At 51.4% G+C, this 13,199-nt stretch overlaps 1 protein-coding gene across 1 annotated transcript in view; it reads left to right on the top strand.

The window, feature by feature from the left end:
• LOC140428295 (cadherin-22-like) overlaps window positions 1-13,199 on the top strand; it is a 1,238,550-nt gene that overhangs the window by 864,490 nt on the left and 360,861 nt on the right. The gene's annotated exons all lie outside the window — the stretch shown is intronic.

Below are 13,199 nucleotides of genomic sequence, written 5' to 3'. Positions count from 1 at the left end.
TCACATGCGTCCCCCACTAGAGGATAACGTCTTCCACGCTAAACTCTGACAGCTTGGAGGAAAATGCCCGCAACTCAACTGGGAGCAGTCTATGCTGCCCACTGTACAGGACTATGTGCCGAACCTTTGACAGGACTGGCTCCGTCTGGGTCCACTCACAGATCTGTGATACCGTGACAGGCAAGGTGTCCATAAAATTTAGGGTTGCAACTACCTCACCGGTCGTGGGGGTCAACAGTGGCTCAGTGCGTCGGCATTTCTTTTCCGCTGCAGTCAATGTGCAGGAGGCGAAAACTATCGGCCGCTCGGGCCCGTTCTCCACCTTGTGGGACAGGACGGCTCCAATACCATACGGGGATGCATCAGATGTGATGAGCAAAGGCTTTCCAGGATCATAGTGGGTTTGTAACCCAGACGACGACAATTGTTGTTTTACCTGCCGGAAAGCAGTTTCTTGCAGCTGACCCCAACCCCAGGTGTGATTCTTCTTTAGCAGAAGGTGCAACGGGGCCAGCGTAGTTGCCAGATTGGGGAGGAACTTCCCGTAATAGTTTACGAGGCCGAGAAAATAACGAAGATGCAAAAAATCAGTCGGGGTGGGGGCCTGTTGAATTGCGCGCACCTTCTCTGCGACAGAGTGCAAACCTTCGCGGTCCACTCGATAACCCAGGGAGACTTCTTCCTTCGCCTGAAAGACGCACTTTGTGTGACGTAAATGGACTCCAGCCGCTGAAAAGCGTCTAAGGACAGCCTCCAAATTGCCCAAATGTTCCTGCTCCGACATCCCTGTAATCAAAACGTCTTCTCAGTAGATAGTGACATGCGGTAAACCTTTCAAAATGCCCTCCATGACGCGTTGAAAAATAGCGCAGGCAGAGGATACCCCAAAGGGCAACCGTGTATATTCAGACAGGCCCCGGTGTGTATTAATCGTTACATATGGCCGGGAGGCAGGGTCCAGCTCCAACTGTAGGTAGGCGTGACTCATATCTAATCTCGTGAACGAGAGTCTGCCTGCAAGCTTCGCGTAGAGATCCTCTATGCGAGGCATTGGATATCGGTCGAGCCGGGAAGCCGTATTCACTGTAAGTTTATAGTCGCTCCACAAGCGAACTGTGGCATCTGGCTTCATTACAGGTACAATTAGTGCTGTCCAGTCAGCGAAATGGACGGGCCTGATAATACCCAAGGACTCCAAACGAGTGAGCTCCCCTTCTACCTTCTCGAGCAAGGTGTAAGGCACCGGGCGTGCCCGGAAATAGCGCGACGTGGCTCCTGGTTCGATTTGGATACGGGCTACAGCCCCTTTTATTTTCCCCAAACCAGGCTGGAATACATCTGGATACCGTCCTAGCACCTCAGTCAACCCTCCAGAAACTGTTTGGAGGATGTGCTGCCATTGCAACCGCAAATGGCGCAACCAGTCCCGACCCAACAGGCTGGGCTTGTGGCCACGATAAGTGGGAAGCGCCCCTCCTTGCATCCATAAACAACAGGGGTCATCGTAGTTCCTGCAATGTCCAATGGTTCCCCCGTATAGATGGCCAACCTGGCCAGTGTGTCGGTTATTGTAAGGGTCTGTACACACTGCTTGATGCGGTCGAATGTCCTCTGGGCGATCACGGAGACCGCTGCGCCAGTGTCCAACTCCATCTCAAGCGGGTGACCATTGAGCCTTACTGTCACCTTAATGGGGGCCACACGGGGAGCTGCCACACAATGCAGCTGTAGGCAGTCGTCCTCCATCTCCACATCCTCGGGAGTAGTCGCCGCAGGTTCATCCAAATGGAAGGTACAGCCCCTGGGCTGGCCCCAGTTTCTATCAGAACGACGGTGCCTCTGGCACCCCCAGGACCGGTGTCCACGACGGGATCGGCGCCCACAAGTCTGACACAGACATGGCTCCTCATCCATTGGTTCTGGAGAAGGCTCCCTTCGGAGAGGAATATTCGACGGCCACTACCGTCGATCCGGACGTCGCCTCGCCCAAGGCACTGCAGGGTTGCGGGGGGGACGCTTTCGGACGGAAGGGGTTGCACCCCAAGGCATTGCACCTCCATTCCCTTAGCTCCTGCACTCCCCGTTCTGCACTCTCGGGACAATACTATTTGAATGGCAGGCTGAAAAGTCAATGTTGGTTCAGCTAGCAACTTTCTCTGCGTAGCCGCATTGTTAATACCACAAACCAAACGGTCACGTAATATTTCTGACAAGGTCTCACCATAGTCACAGTACTCCGCAATCCTGCGTAGCCTGTATAGAAAATCGGCAAGGGATTCTCCTGGGGTCCTCTCAGTGGTATTAAACCGGTAACGCTGGACTATCGTGGATGGGGTTGGGTTAAAATGTCGCCCCACTAAGTTCACAAGTTCATCAAACGTTTTGGTGTCGGGCGCAGCTGGGTACGTAAGGCTCCTAATTACCCCAAACGTATGCGGGCCGCAGGCGGTGAGCAATATGACCACCTGCCGTTCGTTTTCGGTGATGTTGTTTGCCCGGAAATAGTAACGCATCCGTTTTGCGTACTGGTTCCAGCTTTCCAGCGCAGCGTCAAAAACATCCAAACGTCCGTACAGAGGCATGGTGTAATAGAAAACAACTTCCAACCTGTATCCAACAAAAATCCAGGGAGGTGGCTTCAGCAGTGTAGACAGCTATTCACTTTAACCTTTGTCGCCAGTTTTGTGAGGGTCACAAAGAATCCAGCACGAGTTGAAGGATAGAAAGAAATAACCTTTATTTACAATAACATATATATACAACAGCAGCAGCAGCAACTCCTTGCTGCTCACTCTCCTCCAGCCGGTTCTAAACTGGCCAGCTTTATTTATGCAGAGAATCTGCTAATGATTTCTCCGCCCCCCTCATTGGGAAGCTCATACTCCCAAAGGATTGTGGGATTGCCATTGGTCTCCAGCCAGTGGTAAGCAGGCAGGTTATAACAGGTTGGAAGAAAGCATCATTTTGTACAATAATTTGCCAGAAACATGGTTTCATATCTAACTTCCTTTCAGCTGTTTTGTATGAAGACATTGAGGTACTTTAAGGGTAGCTTTTGTGGTAGTAGAGGTATTACGGTACCTGATAATGCTGGAGCACCATTGGTAGGAACTGTATGCTTCCTATTGGTTAAGATGTATGGTAGCTGCACCCTGCTAGGCGGGGTTTAAGAGCCCGTGCCGCCCCAGCAGCCTTCATTCTGTACCTGAGCAGCTGGGGGAAACATCTAGCTTATTAAAGTCTTCAGTTGGACTACAACCTCGCTTTAGTGGTCATTGATCGTGCATCAATTTAATAAGCTAGTTTTAAAAAGGATGGAGCTCCGATTCAAGCCGGAGTGTCTGCAACTCAGCCCCCACGTGGCGAACTCAGCAGCAACCTTCAAGCACTGGCTGGCGTGCTTTGAAGGATATCTCGGGACAGCAGAAAACACGCCCACGGGAGAACAGAAAATGCAAGTCCTGCACTCAAGGGTGAGCCCGGAGATTTACACCCTCATCGAGGTAGCGGAAGACTTCAATGCAGCAATAGAGCTGCGAAAAGGACATTATATTTGCCCGGTAAACCAGGTCTACGCCCAGCATCTGCTAGCAACGAGGCGACAAACCCCTGGGGAATCGCTGGAAGAATTCTACCATGCACTCCTGGTGTTGAGGAGAAACTGAAGCTGCCCGCAAGTTTCGGCGAGCGAACACATTGAACTCTTGGTCCGGGACGCTTTCGTAGCAGGTCTGCTATCCTCCCAAATCCGCCACGATTGCTAGAAAAAGACACTCTAGGTCTCAAGGTGGCACAGGCCCTTGCAGGCTCCCTGGATGTGGCCTCCAGAAACGCCCGCACTTACGTTCCCGACCGCACGGCAGCCCCCGGGGCAGCGTGGAACCCCTCCGCAGCCGAACCCGAGACACCCCCCATCCCCCCACAAGCTTGTGCTGCAAGGTGGCCTGGCAACCCCGGGGGGGCCCGCTGCTACTTTTGCGGGCAGGCTAAGCACCCCCGCCAGCGCTGCCCAGCCTGCGCATCCACCTGCAAGAGATGCAGTAAAAAGGGCCATTTCGTGGTGGTATGCCAGGCCCGTGCGGTTGCCACGGTCTCCGGCGGCGAATACGGACCGTCACCACAAACCTGTCCACGATCCCCGTGCGGCCAGTGGGCGCTGCCATCTTCCTACTCCAGGGCCATGTGCGGCGTGCGGCCAGTGGGCGCTGCCATCTTCCTACTCCAGGGCCATGTGCGGCCCCCGGGCGCCGCCATCTTGGCCCGCGGATGCCACGTTAGAGGGATGGGCGCTGCCATTTTGTGCACCCCAGCCATGTGCAACCAATGGGAGCCGCCATCTTGGATGAACCCCCAGGACCCCAGCACCACTGATCACACACTGCCCGAAGAGAACACTCAACTGCTGCGATTAGCCTCGGTGACCCTGGATCAGTCCCGGCCTCGAACACTCTCAACTGCTACAATTACTGTATTTATCAACGGGCACGAGACGTCCTGCCTAATCGACTCTGGGAGCACGGAGAGCTTCATGCACCCCGACACGGTAAGGCTCTGTTCTCTCCTTGTCCAGCCCGTTAATCAAAAAATCTCCCTGGCCTCCGGTTCCCACTCAGTAGAGATAAAGGGATTTTGTGTAGCAAACCTCACGGTCCAGGGAAGGGAGTTCGAAAATTACCGTCTCTACGTCCTTCCCCACCCCTGCGTGGCCACACTCCTAGGTTTAGACTTCCAGTGTAACCTCCAAAGTCTAACCTTCAAATTTGGCGGCCCTATACCCTCCCTCACAGTCTGCGGCCTCGCGACCCTTAAGGTCGACCCGCCTTCCCTGTTTGCGAACCTCACCCCGGATTGCAAACCTGTCGCCACCAGGAGCAGACGGTACAGTGCCCAAGACCGGATCTTTATTAAGTCAGAGGTCCAAAGGCTACTGAGGGAAGGAGTCATTGAAGTCCAACAGTCCTTGGAGAGCTCAAGTAGTGGTGGTAAAGACCGGGGAGAAACATAGGATGGTCATCGACTACAGTCAAACCATCAACAGGTTTACGCAGCTGGACGCATACCCTCTCCCTCGCATATCCGACCTGGTAAACAGGATCGCGCATTACAAGGTCTTCTCCATGGTGGACCTTAACTCCGCCTGCCACCATCTCCCCATCCGCACTAGTGACCGCAGATACACTGCATTCAAGGCAGATGGGCGGCTCTATCACTTCTTAAGGGTTCTCTTCGGTGTCACCAACGGGGTCTCGGTATTCCAGCGCGAGATGGACCGAATGGTTGACCGGTACGGTTTATGGACAACATTTCCGTATCTCGATAATGTCACCATCTGTGGCCACGACCAGCAGGACAACGACACCAACCTCCGAATATTTCACCAGACCGCAAAGATCCTTAAACTTACAGACAACAAAGATAAATGCATGTTTAGCACCGACCGCCTAGCCATCCTCGGCTATGTGGTGCAAAATGGAGTTCTAGGCCCCGACCCTGAACGCATGCGCCCCTTTATGGAGTTCCCCCTCCCTCACTGCCCCAAGGCCCTGAAGCGCTGCCTAGGGTTTTTCAGTTACTATGCCCAGTGGGTCCCCAACTATGCGGACAAGGCCCGTCCCCTGATCCAATCCACAGCTTTTCCCCTGTCGATAGAGGCCCGCCAGGCCTTCAGCCGCATCAAAGCAGACATTGCAAAGGCCACAATGCACGTCTTCGACGTGTCCCTCGCCTTCCAGGTCGAGAGTGACGCGTCTGACGTAGCTCTGGCAGCCACCCTCAACCAAGCGGGCAGGCCCGTGGCTTTCTTCTCACGTACCCTCCATGCTTCCGAAATCCGCCACTCCTCAGTCGAAAAGGAGGCCCAGGCCATAGTAGAAGCTGTGCGACATTGGAGGCATTACCTGGCCAGCAGGAGATTCACTCTCCTCACTGACCAACGGTCGGTTGCTTTCATGTTCGATAATGCACAGCGGGGCAAGATAAAAAAAACGACAAGATCTTGCGGTGGAGGATCAAACTCTCCACCTGCAACTACGAGATCTTGTATCGTCCCGGGAAGCTAAACGAGCCTCCTGACGCCCTGTCCCGCGGCACATGTGCCACCGCACAAGTGGACCGCCTCCGAGCCCTCCACGAGGACCTCTGCCACCCGGGGGTCACTCGCTTTGTCCATTTTATCAAGACCCGCAACCTGCCCTACTCCATCGAGGAGATCAGGGCAGCCACCAGGAACTGCCAAATCTGCGCGGAGTGCAAACCGCACTTCTACCGGCCAGAGAAAGCGCACCTGATAAAGGCTTCCCGTCCCTTTGAACGCCTCAGCAGGCACTTCAAAAGCCCCCTCCCCTCCACCGACCGCAACATGTACTTCCTGAACGTGATTGACAAGTACTCCCGGTTCCAATTTGCCATCCCCTGCCCCGACATGACCGCAACCACCATCATCAAGGCACTCCATATCATCTATCTACCCCGCCTACATACATAGTGATAGGGGGTCCTCCTTCATGAGCGACGAACTGCGTCAATTCCTGCTCAGCAAGGGCATCGCCTCGAGCAGGGCGACCAGTTACAAGCCCCGGGGTAACGCTCAGGTAGAGATGGAGAACGGAACGGTCTGGAAGACCGTCCTACGGTCCAGGGATCTCCCAGTCTCCCGCTGGAAGGAAGTCCTCCCGGATGCCCTCCACTCCATCCGTTCACTGCTTTGTACCGCAACCAACCAGACACCTCACGAACGTCTCCTTGTCTTCCCCAGGAAGTCCTCCTCTGGGACCTCGCTCCCAACCTGGCTGGCAGCACCCAGACCCGCCCTGCTCCGAAAACACGTGTGGGTGCACAAGTCGGACCTGTTGGTCGAGAGGGTCCAACTTCTCCACTCTAACCCCCAGTACGCCTACGTGGCATACCCCGATGGCCGACAAGATACGTTCTCCCTACGAGACCTGGCGCCCGCCGGAGCCCCACGCACACCCTATCTACCAGTCCCACCCTCCCTCCACCAGGGCACCTTACAGGAGGATCGGTCCTTCCGCCGGCCCCGTCTAGGCCCATCCACCCACCGACGCACCCCGCAGGCACTTCCTTCCCAGGTCAACCGTTTTCCGCACCAGCGCCGCCGAGGGGTGTCGAAGCTGCCACGGAGATCGAAGCCATGCTTCCGGAGTCACAGGCGCCCGAGCCTCCACCGGAGTCACCAGCGAAACTCCGACGATCACAGAGGACGACCAGGGCCCCCGATCGACTGATTGCTTCATTTTAAATTGTAAACTGTAAATTTAAATCATAAATTGTAAATAGTTATTGGAATTGTAAATAGTTACAAAACGCTGTACGGAGGTATTACGGTACCTCCATAACTAATTCTACCACGTTGCCATGTTTGTAGTATCAGGCCACCAACCCCGCCGGACTCTTATTTAACAAGGGGTGAATGTGGTAGTAGAGGTATTACGGTACCTGGTAGTGCTGGAGCACCATTGGTAGGAACAGTATGCTTCCTATTGGTCAAGATGTATGATAGCTCTGCCCTGCTAGGCAGAGTATAAGAGCCCGTGCCGCCCCAGCAGCCTTCATTCTGTACCTGAGCTGCTGGGGGAAACATGTAGCTTATTAAAGTTTTCAGTTGGACTACAACCTCGCTTTAGTGGTCATTGATCGTGCATCAGGTTTCAGCCATGGTTCCTACTGTAGTCAATGGGGAGTCCCGAAAAGGAGAGCCAAAATAGTTTGTTTCCTACTCACAGTTAGGAAAAACAATAACAACGTGATAATCTAAGCAACAGCCGAGACCATCATGAGATGCCAGCTCCATCCTGGGTTGGCTTTTATCTTGGGGAATTAATGAGCCTGCCGTTGGGCCTCCGCCCCTCAGCTGGGGAGCTCATACTCTCCGAGTCCCACGGGGGATCAATCGAATCATCCCCCTGGGTCTCCTGGGAGCTATAACATTCCCCCCCCCCCCCGCTGTAAAGTGTGTAAGTCCCTCTGTTGTAGGGAGTGGAGGAGGTTGTCTTCTGTGCTTTTCCTCTGGTTGCACTTTGGGCTGTTGTGGGAATGAGTCGAGGGGGCGTGTAGCCTGTTGGAGAATGTCGTTTTCACGTCGACCGTCTGGGGGGCACTGTTGGCGACTGTGCCCTGGCAACGCCATCATCTAACGACTCAGATGTTTGAGCCTCCATGCAGAAGAGTGATGTCCCTAGGTCCCCTTGTGCCAGACTGGAAGACAGTCCCTCAGATGCAGATTGTCTTAACTCTGGCTCCCTGTTCTGGAGGTGAACTAGGTGCTTCTGCACTATGGCTGCTTGAGTCTTTATTTGGTAAGTTACCGGTCCAGTTTGTTTCATCGTGGGCCCTGGAATGTAACGGGCACCATCATCGAAGTAACGGACATATACTACGTCCCCTAGTTGGAAACTTCTGATCTGTGTCTGTCTGCCTCGGTGCTATGTCTGAAGGCTTTGATTGTGTTCTACTTTTCCACAAATATTGGGGAACGTGAGACTAAGGCAGGTTTGGAATCTCCCACCCATCAATAGAACATAGAACATAGAACAATACAGCGCAGTACAGGCCCTTCGGCCCACGATGTTGCACCGAAACAAAAGCCATCTAACCTACACTATACCATTATCATCCATATGTTTATCCAATAAACTTTTAAATGCCCTTAATGTTGGCGAGTTCACTACTGTAGCAGGTAGGGCATTCCACGGCCTCACTACTCTCACTGCAATAGTTCAGCCGGTGCCACCCCGTTCATAACGTGTGGTGTGGTCCGGTAGCTGAGCAAAAAATGCACCAGCCTCTTCTTCACGGATCTTGTGGCCTGTTTCCTCATACCCTTCTTGAAAGTCTACACTGCTCTCTCAGTCAGACCATTTGAGAAAGGATTGTACGGGACTGTTTGGATGTACTTCACCCCGTTTGTCTTCATGAAGCTTTCAAACTCTTCATTGGTGAGCAGGGTATCATTGTCCGTGACAAATACTTCTGGGATGCCAGGAGTGCTAAAAGAGAATCATAGGTTCTCGACGGTGGCCTTTGAAGTGGTGGATGACATTCGCTGGATGTTTAGCCTTTTGGAATGGGTGTCCACTATCAGCAAGAACATTGAGCCTTGAAAAGACCAGGAAACATCTGCATGCAGGCGCACCCAAGGCCAGCCTGGTCATTCCATGTGTGGAGTGGGGCAGCTGGCGGGAGCTTGTGATGCTCCTGACATGTGGTGCATTGCTGGGCCAGTCACTCAATCTCGCCATCCAATTTGTGCGCAATTTGCAGAAGTGTGTAAAAATAATAATAGGATAATTATAGTGGGTGGTTTCAACTTTCCCAACGTTACCTGGGATAGTCATTGTGTTAAGGGCTGAGATGGAGCAGAGTTCGTAAAATGTAGACAAGAGAACTTTTTAGCCCAACATGCGGAAGGTCCAACAAGGGATGGTGCAATGCTGGACCTAAATCTGGGAAATGAAGCCGGATAGGTGGTTGATGTGATGGTGGGGGAGCACTTTAGTGAAAGCGACCACAGCATGGTGGAATTTAAGTTTGTTATGGAAAAGGAAATAGACAAATTGCAGAAAAAGGTCTTGGAAATGGGGGAGAGCAGACTTTTGAAAAATAAGGCAGGATCTGGCCAAGGTAGATTGGAACAAGTTACTGGTGGGAGATCTACAGAAGAGCAGTGGGGGTGTTCAAAGAGGAAATGGGGAGGGTACAGGCCCAACATGTTCCCTCTCGGGTAATAGGAAGGGGTAACAAGCCCAGAGAACCATGGATGACCAGAGATACTCAGGATACAATGAGAAGGAAGAGAGGCTTTTAATAAGTCCATGGGGAGTAAATTAACAGAGGCATTAGTGGAGTACAGAAAGTGCAGGATCGAGCTTAAGAAAGCAATTAGGAGAGCAAAGAGGGGATATGAGAAATTTCTAGCTGATAAAAATCTGGAAAATCCCAAGACATTCTGTAAGTAAATCAATGGGAACAGGATAACTAGGGAAAAAGTAGGGTCCATTAGGGACCAAGGGGGAATCTGTGGGTGGAGCCAGAGGACATTGGTAGGGTGTTAAATGAATATTTCACATCTGTCTTCATGCAAGAGAATGAGGAGGCAGATATGGAACTCAGGGAGAGAGACTGTGAGGTTACTGAGCAAGTTGTCATAGGGAGGGACAAGGTATTGGAGGTGTTGGCAGGCTTAAAAGTGGAGACATTTCCAGGCCCAGATGAATTGTGTCCCAGGTTGCTGTGGGAGATGAGGGAGGAGATTGTAGCGGCCCTGATCCAAGTTTTTAATTCTTTTTTGGCCATGGGAGAGGTGCCAGAGGTCTGGAGGATTGTGAATATGGTCCCACTATTTAAGAAAGGCTGCAGGGATAAGCTAGGGAACTACAGGCCAGCATGTCTCATGTTAGTGGTGGGGAAACTAATGGAGAAAATTCTAAAGGAGAGAATCTATCGCCACTTGGAGAGGCAAGGTTTGATCAGGAATAGTCAGCATGGCTTTGTCAGAGGACGGTTATGCCTAACAAATTTGATTGAATTTTTTGAGCATGTGACGGAGTGGGTAAATGCGGGTCGTGCAGTTGATGTAATTTACATGGATTTCAGCAAAGCATTTGACAAGGTCCCACATGGGAGATTTTGAAGAAGGCAAATACACATGGGATTCAGGGGAACCTGATGAGGTGGATTCAAAGCTGGCTGGGCTATAGGATAGAGAGGGAGATGACAGACGGCTGCTTTCGTGACTGGAAGCCAGTGTCAGATCACAGGGATCTGCGCTGGGTCCCCTATTATTCGTCATTTACATAAATGATTTAGATGGCTATGTGGGGAGTAGGATCAGTAAATTTGCAGATGACACAAAGATAGACCGGGTGGTTAACAGTGATGCTGAGAGTCTTGGGTTACAGGAAAATATAATTGGGATGGTCAAATGGCAGAAATGTGGCAGATGGAATTTAACGCTGTAAAGTGTGAGGTGTTACAATTTGAAAGGAGCAGTTTGACAAGGAAATATCCAATGAATGGCACCACACTGGGAAGTCCCGAAGAGCAAAGAGACATTGGCATGTTTGTAAATATATCTCTGAAGGCAGAAGTGCACGATAATAGGGCAGTGAAAAGGGCATAACACTTGCCTTTATAAATCGTAAGAAGTTTTACAACACCAGGTTAAAGTCCAACAGGTTTGTTTCGATGTCACTAGCTTTCGGAGCGCTGCTCCTTCCTCAGGTGAATGAAGAGGTATGTTCCGGAAACATATATATAGCCAGATTCAAAGATGCCAGACAATGCTTGGAATGCGAGCATTAGCAGGTGATTAAATCTTTACAGATCCAGAGATGGGGTAACCCCGGGTTAAAGAGGTGTGAATTGTGTCAAGCCACGACAGTTGGTAGGATTTCGCAGGCCAGATGGTGGGGGATGGATGTAATGCGACATGAATCCCAGGTCCCGGTTGAGGCCGCACTCATGTGTGCGGAACTTGGCTATAAGCTTCTGCTCGGCGATTCTGCGTTGTCGCGCGTCCTGAAGGCCGCCTTGGAGAACGCTTACCCGGAGATCAGAGGCTGAATGCCCTTGACTGCTGAAGTGTTCCCCGACGGAGAACTTTAACCTGGTGTTGTAAAACTTCTTACTGTGCTCACCCCAGTCCACCGCCGGCATCTCCACATCATTTATAAATCGTGGCAGAGATTATAAAAGCAAGGAAGTCATGTTGGAGTTACACAGAACATTGGTGAGGCCACAACTGGAATACTGTGCAGTTCTGGCCGCCACATTGTAGGAAAGAGGTGATTGCACTGGAGCAGGTACAGAGGCATTTCACCAGGATGTTGCTTGGGATGGAACATTTACGTTATGAAGAGAGGTTTGACAGGCCTGTTTTTTTTTCACTGGAGCAGAGAAGACTGAGGGGCAACCTGATCGAGGTGTACAAGGTTATGAGGGGCATGGACAGGGTGGGTAGGGAACAGCTGTTCCCTTGGTTGAAGCGTCGGTTACAAGGTGAGGAGCGGGAGGATCAGCGGGAGTTTGAGGAAAAGCTTTTCACTGAGAAGGTGGTGATAGTCTGCAACACACTGCCTGGGAGGGTGGTAGAGGCGTGTTGCCTCACATCCTTTAAAAAGTACCAGGATGAGCACTTGGCACGTCTTAACAGTCGAGGCTAGAGGCCAAGTGCTGGAAAATGGGATTAGGATTGGCAGATCAGGTGCCTTTCATGCAGTGGTGCAGACTCGATGAGCCAAAATGTCTTTTCTGCACTGTATTTTTCGACAATTCTGTGATTCTATGATTGGGTTGTAGTGGTTTTTCACAAGTACCCCCAAATTCCTCAAAGCTTCTTGGAGCCTGGGGCCGCAAGTTGGTTTAGACTCTTTATGATGCTGAAAGTTGGGGCTCCACAGGCAGTCAAAAAAAATCACTTTCTGGCAATCTTCCCCAGTAATTGCGTTTGCCCTGAAGAAATAGCAAATACACTCTGCCTACTGAGCCCAGTCTTTCGCATCAAACACAATGAGTCGACCAAAGAGTGGCCTTTTTGAACCAGTGCAAATCTTACTCCTTTACATTGAGAAGCAGCCAGCAGTGCCGTCTGTAGTTCTGTTTTATCCTCATCGCCAATATTGTAGTCAATGAGGAGTTCCAAAAAGGAAAGTCAAAAATAGTTTATTTCCTACTCATAGCTAGGAAATACAATAACAAAGTAGCCGCCCAAGTCCCAGTCAGGACATCCTGAGATGCCGGCTCCTTCTTGGGCTGACTTTTATCTTGGGGAATTAACAAGCCCGCTGTTGGGCCTCTGCCTTTCAGCGTGAGAGCTCATACGCCACGAGTTCCCCGGTGGGATCAATCCGGAAGTCCCCGTAGGTCTTTGGGGGTTATAACAGTTCCATTGGTAGTCCTCTCACCTCTGAGTCATGAGATTCCAAACGTTCCAGTCCAGCACCGGAGCACAAGATTCAAAGCTGAAAAAGCAGTGCAGGACTAAAGGAGTGCCGCACTATCAGAGGTATCATACTACAGATGAGGTATCCAAAGCCCCATCTCTCCTGTCAGTTGAACATAAAAGATACCTTTTCCGAAGAAGAGAAGGGGAGTTATCCCCAGAGTCATGGCCAATTATTGTCCCTCAATCAACTCACAAAAAAAACATATTTTCCAGTCATTATCAAATTGCTGTATGGGAT

The sequence above is a fragment of the Scyliorhinus torazame genome, chromosome 8, assembly GCF_047496885.1.
Source record: "Scyliorhinus torazame isolate Kashiwa2021f chromosome 8, sScyTor2.1, whole genome shotgun sequence".
In the NCBI taxonomy this organism is placed as follows: domain Eukaryota; kingdom Metazoa; phylum Chordata; class Chondrichthyes; order Carcharhiniformes; family Scyliorhinidae; genus Scyliorhinus; species Scyliorhinus torazame.
This window is presented reverse-complemented; position numbering and strand designations above follow the sequence as displayed.